Source organism: Oncorhynchus nerka, linkage group LG23 (assembly GCF_034236695.1).
Source record: "Oncorhynchus nerka isolate Pitt River linkage group LG23, Oner_Uvic_2.0, whole genome shotgun sequence".
NCBI classification, from domain to species: Eukaryota; Metazoa; Chordata; class Actinopteri; order Salmoniformes; family Salmonidae; genus Oncorhynchus; species Oncorhynchus nerka.
In genome coordinates this window covers 12,470,168-12,481,128 of record NC_088418.1, presented here as the reverse complement: position 1 = coordinate 12,481,128, position 10,961 = coordinate 12,470,168, and the positions used below count along the sequence as shown (strand labels likewise).

Here is a 10,961-nt window from a genome sequence, read left to right as displayed (position 1 = left end):
GAAATGAAGCATAGCAAAACGCCCATGGCTCTTTATGATCTCTTTAAACAATCCAAATGTGACAATTTATTTCACACAGTAACATTCATTTCATCGATTCAAGTTTCATCAGTATTCACCTCTCCTCTGGCTTCAGTGACCCTAAGACTTCTGTGGGAATCTATCTTCATTGAGTTGCCACAGATAATATGTGTATGACCGCTATGATAGCCCACAGATGGTCTGTCATGCAAACAATGCCATAAATCGTGATTGTGTCCATCAGGCTGAGCCTCGACGCCAGCAAGTCACTAGACACATCTTCATCATCGTTCACATTTGTTCACTCTCTTTATTTTTCCATTACAGACTCGTAGTCTCGATCAATCAACCTGGGTATTCCCCTCTCAGAGCGACTCTGAGACATAGGGCAGATCAATCAAAGATGGGCCGTTTAAAATGAGATGACTGCTGCTGGACTCCCAGAGACCTTGGATAACCCAGAGGCCTGGATCGACTGTTATGAATTTTCAATGGATTATAAGTGACATTTAATTATTTTCTCTTTTTTTTTTGCCCCAAGACGTACTTTAAAATCAGAAAATCAGTAACCATGCTTGAGAATGTAAATTGTGCAGGCCGTGCTCCAACAGATTATCCACTGCCAAGCCGTTCTTAGAATGGTGAAGTTACCTGACCTTAACCACTTGGAATGAATGCCTAAACGTCACGCTAACAGGACGTGAACTAGCACACTCTGTAATCAAAACGGCCACACACACTCCATAATCTCTGTTGCCTGCAGTTACGGCAACTCTCTCCGTCTGTTTTAGAGGTTTTCTTTGTAATTGTGAGTTTTCAATATTGTAAATGTATTTTGTTAAATTAGGTTAGTACAATTGGCTTTAATCTCACAATCAACGATCACACACTTCAACAGAACACAAAGTAAAATCCCTTTATTGTTTGGGGCCATCCATCCCCCTATCAAAGATTAAATCCACCTCTCAACGTCTCTCAGCCAATCCCATTTCCATCTCTTGAATTCCATATGTTTTTCAACTGTGCTGCGAATGTCTTAGATAGATTCTGAACCTTTCTAATCACATATTATCAACCGATTGCGATTTACAAATTACGACCAGAAACAAACTGCGTTGGGGCAATACCAGAATAAGTGATCTACTGATTCTGTCTCTTCACAGGTTTTACTATGCTATATGGAATATTTTTAAGGTCATACCAATGATCATTTTGCTATTTACATTTTAAGTGTACAAAAATGTATATTTTACAATTATTTGATAAAAAAATGTAAGTTGTCCTTTTTAGCCCATACAAATACATTGAATAATAGAGTCACTACATTGAACAAGAGATAGTCAATCCCCCAAAAATGTCAGTTAGTTTATTCTGAAGTATCTGTCTGAGAGATATAAGAAAGATCAGGAAACATTATAAGCATTTTTTTGTACGTGTATTTAACCCCTTATTTTCGGCAGTAAACAGACTCCATAAACACTTCCATTCATTTTTTGCTGGTCAGGCGGGTCTTGTGAGGCCTGTGGAAGTCCTAGAGCACAACAACCGACATGTACATGTTCGTGAGAGTCTCATCGTTCCAAAGAGTGGTGTGTAGTCCGAACTGTTCGGACGCTAAGGACTGAAGTTGGCAGATCGGTTGTACCAACATCAGACGAGTCTCAGAACACTAGCTGGGGCTCGTAGAGCAAAATGGAAAACCACTCTGTTCGTGAGAGTCTAATATTTCCATGGAGGTTTTCCATTTCCATAATAGTTTTTAGGCCAAGATGTTTTTCGGGATGGGTCATGGTCTGACAAACACTGCTTCAGCTCTGTCACCTTTCACAACAGATGTGGAAGTGCGACGCAGGTGGATGTGGTGGGTTGAGATGTGTCCAATGCAAACAACAAAGGATATCTCTAGGCTAATCAGACTTCTGTAGGGGCGCAGAGATCAACCTTAGGGGCTTTTAATATGGTATAGTTATCATAGTTTGGTTGTAATCCAGAGAGGTTCAACAAGTATCTACAATATTCATTGAGAGAGAGAGAGAGAGAGAGAAGAGAGAGAAAGAGAGAGCGAGAGAGAAAAGAGAGAGGGGGAGAGAGAGGTTAGAGAGAAAATAAAGAGGGAGCGAGAGAGAGAAAAGAAAGAGAGCGAGGAAGAGAGAAAACAAAGAGAGAGAGAAAAAAGAGAGAGAGAGATAGAAAAGAAAGAGAGTGAGGGAGAGAGAGAGAGAGAAAATAAAGAGGGAGAGAGAGAAAAGAAAGAGAGTGAGGGAGAGAGAAAACAAAGAGAGAGAGAGAAAACAAAGAGAGACAGAGAAAACAAAGAGAAAGAGAGGGAGAGAGAGAAAAGAAAGAGATAGGGAGGGGGGAGGGAGGGAGGGAGGGAGGGAGGGAGGGGGAGGGAGAAAAAAATATATAGAGAGAGAGAGTGTTTGAGTTTGAAATAACCTTTATTGGGTCTGGGAACCCACAACACAATAAATACTGAAACAACAAAGCATATCTCATGGGCATCTGAATCAGCCCAAATGACCACTTCTACTGTAGCCTTCCCATGGTTGTCCAGGCTAACCAAGCCTTCCCAGGGGTGTCCAGACAAACCAAGCCTTCCCAGGGATGTCCAGGCTAACCAAGCCTTCCCAGGGGTGTCCAGGCTAACCAAGCCTTCCCAGGGATGTCCAGACAAACCAAGCATTCCCAGGGATGTCCAGACAAACCAAGCCTTCCCAGCGGTGTCCAGGCTAACCAAGCCTCCCAGGGATGTCCAGACAAACCAAGCCTTCCGAGTGGTGTCCAGGCTAACCAAGCCTTCCCAGGGATGTCCAGACAAACCAAGCCTTCCCAGGGGTGTCCAGGCTAACCAAGCCTTCCCAGGGATGTTCAGACAAACCAAGCCTTCCCAGGGGTGTCCAGGCTAATCAAGCCTTCCCAGGGGTGTCCAGGCTAACCAAGCCTTCACAGGGATGTTCAGACAAACCAAGCCTTCCCAGGGGTGTCCAGGCTAATCAAGCCTTCCCAGGGATGTCCAGGCTAATCAAGCCGTCCCAGGGATGTCCAGACAAACCAAGTCTTCCCAGGGGTGTCCAGGCTAATCAAGCCTTCCCAGGGATGTCCAGACAAACCAAGCCTTCCCAGGGGTGTCCAGACAAACCAAGCCTTCCCAGGGATGTCCAGACAAACCAAGCCTTCCCAGGGGTGTCCAGGCTAATCAAGCCTTCCCAGGGATGTCCAGACAAACCAAGCCTTCCCAGGGGTGTCCAGGCTAATCAAGCCTTCCCAGGGATGTCTAGACAAACCAAGCCTTCCCAGGGGTGTCCAGACAAACCAAGCCTTCCCAGGGATGTCCAGACAAACCAAGCCTTCCCAGGGGTGTCCAGGCTAATCAAGCCTTCCCAGGGATGTCCAGGCTAACCAAGCCTTCCCAGGGATGTCCAGGCTAACCAAGCCTTCACAGGGATGTTCAGACAAACCAAGCCTTCCCAGGGGTGTCCAGGCTAATCAAGCCTTCCCAGGGATGTCCAGGCTAATCAAGCCTTCCCAGGAGTGTCCAGACTAACCAAACCGTCCCAGGAGTGTCCAGGCTAATCAAGCCTTCCCAGGAGTGTCCAGACTAACCAAACCGTCCCAGGAGTGTCCAGGCTAACCAAACCATCCCAGGAGTGTCCAGGCTAACCAAGATAGTAAGGATTTTATGGTTTTCTTTTGTCATCAAGGCTTCAAGATCTGCCAACTGCTCACGTGGACAGGATAATTCTATCCGCCCATGATCCACTGTCCCAACAATGTTGTGAAGCTCCAGTTTACACGGAGTGTATGCGAATTCCATCAGCACAGTCTCCTCATTGCTCTCTCTCCCCTTCATCAGGGAGGAGCAGCCGTGTATTGATTTCTGCAGGTCAGACCCTGCCTGACATAACTTCTGTACAGGATCATTGGGAGGCAGTTCTATGTCCACCAGGCAGAAGCGATAACCTCCTGGGGCCTCAGCCAGATAGAGGGCCTTTCCAACCTCAGTGAGGGGCCAAGCAAGCTGCTTAGCAGTGCTGACAGCCTGGCCAGACTACAGAGTCAAACCTAGGAAGTCATTGCCTAGGTGAAATTCTCCCACTCTATAATTGTTGATCAGTTCAGCCACAAAGTCATCATCCTCTAGCCCAAAGCCGACCATTGTCTTGCTCCATTTTCTATCATAAGGGCCCTTACATCCTTCTTCAAACTCTTTGTGACGCAAAATCTTCATGCCGAGCACATCTCCTTAAAAGGTGTCCGTTTTGCTTCTGTCACCCACGTTGAAAACGAAATGCAAGGCTCGCCTCAAAGCCACTATAACCCAAGTGAGTTTGCTACGTACTATACAATTATATATCACACTCAGTTTGTCTGCGTTGATTAAGGATCCTTGCAATTGATTGTCAATATAGAAAAGAGAAAAGAAAAATAGAAGAAACAACAGAGAAACAAGACAAAGTGAAAAAACACCCTACAGTATAAGGTGTCATGACGTTGGCCTGGGGGTAGGTTTATGACAGTCATAAATACCTCTCCCCCCTTTTTCCTCTCTACCCTACTGATGTGACTATTGAAAATCCCTTGGTTAACATAGAGATTCTGGGCACATCAGAAGGTAGGGGGAAATTACACATATTTTGGTAATCCAACCAGCTGAACATATGTGTTGGTACTTAATGAATAGGATGTCAGTTCGGTTGTCATCTGAGACATTCTCATCAATGATAGGATGGCATAAACGGTACAGTGGACGGTGTACACGTTATAGTTATCAGATTCTCAAGGAATTGTTGTGCAACTTAAATGTTTTAATATGAAATTATTTGTGCTTATTTTAGCTTCTAAAATGTGAGAATTGGGTTTTCATGAGTGAATTAGGCCCGACTCAGTGGCCCGCCCACGTGAAGAAACATTGGTTATAAACTATGAAACACGCCCTCTCCCTTCCTATATAAAGTCTTGTCGACAATATAACTTCCTGTTCCGGGTACATTAGGATGACAATCCGATGTCAGAAGGGTTCAGATAATAGCTACAGAATAAAGCCTACCTCAGGGTGCGCTTTGCTTGCGAATGGTTTGAACTTTGAACTCTTATTCACTACAGAAGTGATACCTCCTAGCCGTTGAGTTAGCAGCGGCCGCTGTAAACGTGGGCTAGGAAAGGACACACAGAGTATCCCGTCTACCACACAACAATGTTAATACAATGTATCCAATTTACCACCAGAGACATTGTTCCGAGGACAGGAAGATCTCTGTTTGACAACACGACCAGCATCTACGACCAACCTACCGAAGCGCAGCTCAGAGTAAATATTTATTGCATTTTCCTTCCCAAATGGGCTGTAATTTAGAATGCATAAGATTCTGTATTTAAGATAGAGTAGCTGCCTACAGCCCGATAGAGACATCGCTTCTCTCTTTGTTCTTCAGTCTTCCCGCTCTTTCACTCAAACCCAACCCACTTTCCTTTGTGTAACCAGCTGTCATATCTGTTCCGTCCGCTAGGGACTTTTCCTTTATGACATAATTTGTAATCAAGGTCTGATTCATCCTGTGTATATATAATTCTGTGTGATTAGTTAGGTATTAAGTAAATACATAATTAAACCCAATTTTGTATTGCTGATTCAATTTACAATAATTTACAACTTTCAGATGAGACTGAAATAAGGTGTCAATTAATATTGACTGCTATTGATGTAAAATATTACTAGGTCTTTAAGAGTTTATTCGGAAGATCACTGCTCTATAAATATTATTTTGTGGTGCCCCGCCTTTCTAGTTAATTACATTTACATGATTAGCTCAATCAGGTAATATTAATTACAGAGAAAGGATTTTATAGAATAGCATGTCATATCACTTAATGCGGCATAGCCAAAGACATGACAAAGGCATGGTCCTTATCATTGTTTTAATCTTCTCTGAACCTTACCACGTTTCCCACTAGCTGTTGCTGCCATGACAGCAGTAACAAATTTCCTCAAGCGGAAACGCTTCTTCACACTCAACTGGTCCAACCCCACCGTCTTCTGTAACACAACAGCTGACCTCAAAAACGTATCAACATCAAAGAAATCTGCCAATTTGACAGATTTCCCAAAAGTCTGATCCAGGAACCCATTTACCTCCTCTAAATTGTAAATAGGAGTATTCACCAGCTGCTATCATATCAAAAGAGATGGCCATATCCTTCTCCTGATCCTCCTCAACTGAGGCCACAGACCCCTGACTCCCCTCAGCCACATCCCTCTCAACACTCCCCACTTGCACCCCATCACTCATGCCGGGCATCTCCTCCACTACCTGGGGGACTAGTTCCACCTGAACCCCCTCCTGTACCCCATTACTCGTAGTGGACATCTCCTCAACTACCTGGGAGACTAGCTCCACCTAAACCCCCTCCTGTACCCCATCACTCGTACTGGGCATCTCCTCACCCGTCTGTGGAAATGGCTCCCCAAATCCATCCTTACCTCCTACAACAATATTTGTCTGTCGCATAACTGAGGCTGATGTTCCCCTCTGGTACAAGCTGTAACTCAGTATCCTCAACATGGACAACTTGTTCCTCAGCAACAGGTGACTGCTCTACCACTGTCAGCCCACCTCTCCCTACATTAGTGGGCCCAGGCGTTATGAGGACCACCCGCGTCCCCCCCTCCACCTTCTCCCTTTTCGGGAAGCATGTCGCTTATGGCCAACATGCCCACACTCAAAACACCGTTGACTACACATACTAGCATAAGCCGTATACAGTCCGTTGTTATACTTGACTTTAAACAATACTTACAAAGTCTCTCTCGCAACCTTCTGGTTGCAGCCCAACGGGACAATCTTAAATTAACTTGCAATCTTCCCAAACCATAATCATTCGCGCTCCAATAACTCAATGGGAATAAACGGCGATACATTCTAAAGAGTGACCCTTTTTGATGGAGAAAAAAGCGGCGTAACTTGAATAAACAGACCTTTAAGAGGTACGTCATGCTCAACCATCCGATCAACAAGAAAAACCACCACCGCTTTATTCATCCACGACGCGTAAGCAACATTCTCATATCCTACCTTCTCACCTACGGCAACCAGAAACTCCACAATGACAGTAGCTTCAGTAACACACCTAAAGCTATGCCAAAGTGACAAGGGACAGCGTCCCCATGTGGGTCGCCATCTCCACCAAAACCAGGGTAATTCCAACAAGAAATACAATATATTTTATTCTACCACAAAAATAAAAAATAATGAGAAACTTAATCATGAATAGAAAAAGGCAAACCATCAAGAAAAGGAAACAAAAAGAAAACAGGCGATCTAACTCCAGACAACACTCGCTCATACAATTCCCAGCATGCACCCAACACTCCCAGTATGCAAAGAATGTGCGAGAGAGAGAGAGAGCCTCTATGAGGCTGTGCACCAGTGCAGCAGGAAGGGAGGGACCATCTTTCTCAGTGAATTTCTTTAAAAAACAAACATTTTTAGATAAAACTATACTAAATATATTCACGTCACTAAATAATTGATCAAAACAATACTGTTTTGCCATTAAGGTCTACAGTAGCCGCAGCAGCACTCTGTAGGGTAGCACCATGGTGTGGCCAGAGGACAGCTAGCTTCTGTCTTCCTCTGGGTACATTGACTTCAATACAAAACCTAGCGGCTAATGGTTTTCACCCCCTTCCATAGACAATTTTTTGTTGTATTTTCTTTATTTTCACATAGCTAGCGAAAGCAGCTAGCTAGTTTAGCCTACTCAAACACCCTGCTCGAACAGAGAGGGGTGCTATGTTAGGTAGCTTGCTATGGCTATGCAACACTGGAACTTTTCCTAGTCAAGGTAATCTTTTGATTTGATTAATGTATTGCCCCTGTTCTGCATGACTCTAGCGGGTTTACTAACTCGTTAGTTCTAGTTGTCAACTATAACATGACAATGATGAAGGCTGTGTGTAGCGGATAGCGGTCATGATATGAAGGTTAGCTTGGAAAGGTTTTTTCGCCTGGTCACAGACAACTGATGTGTTGTGCACGGAAGTCCAGAAATGAAAGGAAAAGGTGAGAGGAGGTTAGCACGTAGATAGTAGCGAGAAGGAGAAATATATACAAAGAGCAAAGTGATAATGCTGTTTTATGTGGCTGCTATGAAAGTGAACTGTGTTTGCCTGTGATCAGGGGTGTGTTCATTCCGCCAATTCTGTTGAAAAATGTTTCTTAAACAGAAGCAAACGGAATTAAACGGATTTGGATAAAAATGTATTCCATTTTTTTCTTACCAATCTACACACACCCTATAATGAGACAGTGGAAACATGTTTTTAGAATTTTTTGGCAAACTGAAAATGAACAGAAATACAGTACCACATTTACTTAAGTATTCACAACCCTGAGGCAATACTTTGTAGAAGCACCTTAGGTAGCGATTACAGCTGTGAGTCTATCTGGGTAAGTCCCTAAGAGCTATCCACATATTTTGCAACATTTGCCCATTATTCTTCTCAGAATTTTACAAGCTTTGTCAAATTGGTTGTTGATCATTTTCAGGTCTTGCCATAGATTGCCAAGTAGACTTAAGTCAGAAATGTAACTTGGCCACTCAGGAACCATCACTGTACAGGCCTCCTTCTTTCCACTCTGTCAATTAGGTTAGTATTGTGGAGTAACTACAATGTTGTTGATCCATCCAGTTTTAATATCCCAGCCATTAAACCTGAGAGGTTTCATTCCTTCTGGCAAATGAGTTAGGAAGAACACCTGTATCTTTGTAGTGTCTGGGTGTGTTGATAGACCATCCAAAGTGTAATTAATACATTTACCATGCTCAAAGGTATATTCAATGTCTATTTTGTTTTTAGTTTTTTTACCCATCTAACAATAGGTGCCCTTCTTTACGTCTTCGTGGTTGATTCTGTTTTTGAAATTAGCTGCTCGACTGAGAGAATTTACAGATAATTGTATGTGAGGGATAGAGAGATGATGTAGACATAAAAAAAATCATGTTAAACACTACTAACGCACACAGAGTGAGTCCATGCAATTTATTATGTGACTTGTAAAGCAGATTTGTGATTTGTTTCAGGGATCTAGGCGTGCGTCGCACGTCACTACTTCACATTCTAATCAAAATGTATTTTTGGGCAGAAATGCCTTCTGAAACAAGTGAACTTTCATGTGGCTTAAAAGCAAGTGTGTATTCCATCTGTAAATATGAGTACAGTTGTTTAATGACGAGCCTAGTTGTTTTAGCCACGGAAAAAGCCAGGAACCTTCTCTCTAGCCATGATTGGCTGAGATAATGGATGTGCTGGATATGCCGAGTGATGAGTGCAGATTGGTCTGCCATGTAGCGCACCTCTGTCTATGACATTATCTGTTTAGTATGTGTATGTAATCCTTTCTAAAGCAGCTTTTTTTTTAAAGATATCATGAAGAGCTGCACAAGTGTTGCTAAGGCTCTCCACTTTCTGGATTTTTTAAATCAGTGGAATGCCCTGTGGAAGCGCACTGGAGAATGCAGGTGCGGAAGGAGTCGAAAAGAGAACACAGAAGGCTATTGTATAGGGCGGTGTAGCACGTCATTGTAAAAATAAAAATAAACTGACTTGCCTAGTTAAATGAAGGTTAAATAACATATTATAAAACAATGACAAGTTTGATGTCGGACAACAATAGAATGTTCTTGATGTCACTGCGACAACTGTATACAAACATGTAGATAGAAGTAGTATAAACCAGGTTTAGTCTTGAAATCTTTGTTGTACACTACCATACTCATTGTTTAGCACATGGCCTCACATGTGAATGGGTGGGGCTAAGGCATAAGAGGGTGGGAACGATGCTGAATGGGTGTAGACAAAGAAGAGCTCTCCAGTAGGTACCAACACATTCAAAGGCCATTTTCTCAAAAGTGAGGTTACACATTTATCAACTTTCAAAGCAGAATTACTTTCCCATTTGTTCCTCAACTGCAGTGTATGATATACAATTTATCAAAAGCATTTTCAAAACTGCTATGAATACCTGGTTTCTTAGATTTTTTATAGTGTTCTATTGTTTCCAGTACTTGTCTTATATTATCTCCAATGTATCGACCATGTAAAAAAACCTGTCTGATCAGGATGAATAGTATTCAGCAAAAAAAACAAAAAAAAACGCTGTGCTATGCATGTTGCTAGAATTTTTACATCACAACACTGAAGATGGGGCCTTCAGTTTTATAGGTGGACTGAATCTTTATACTCATCACCTGGGTCCCGTTTTAGTAATAGTGAAATCAGACCTTCTTTCTGAGTATCTTATAGTTTACCTTTTTTATAGAAGTGGTTAAACATGCTAATAGTGTATTTTGAGCACATTGAAAAAGGTTTCACGTACCTCAACTGGTATGCCATCCAGCCCTGGAGTTTTCCCTGGCATAAAGACTTCATTTGCATCAAGAAGTTCCTACTCTGCAATTTGGCCCTCAAGTCTTTATGTAAATCTATTAATTTTACACAATTATTAGGGAAAAATCCTGACAGTTAACTTCAGTTAGTAGAAATGGAGGGAAATGAAAAGAGAACATATGCTTGAAGTATTTTGCTTCCTCTTTTAAAGTATTGTTTGGTGAATCATGGATGACTTCGTCATTTGTAAGAAGTTTCTGATAGCATTTCTATGTTGAGGATTCTAAAATCATTCAAATTGAAACTGTGGGGGAACATCTATAAATTCTTCCACGGACCCTTTAAAAGGGTTCTTCAAAGAACCCCTTTTAACGTATCGTCGAAGAACCTACTTTAAAAATACCCCCCAAAGTACATTTTTGAAATAACCCCCCTCCCATTATTGCTATTGTTGGAGCGGTAGGGTAGCCAAGTGGTTAGAGCTTTGGACTAGTAACCGAAAGGTTGCAAGTTCAAATCCCCAAGCTGACAAGGTACAAATCATTCGTTC

At 42.5% G+C, this 10,961-nt stretch overlaps 1 pseudogene; it reads right to left on the bottom strand.

Moving 5' to 3' along the window:
• Positions 1 to 1,507: 1,507 nt before the first annotated feature.
• LOC115107169 (glyoxalase domain-containing protein 4-like) lies at positions 1,508 to 4,180 on the bottom strand (annotated as a pseudogene).
• Positions 4,181 to 10,961: the final 6,781 nt, after the last annotated feature.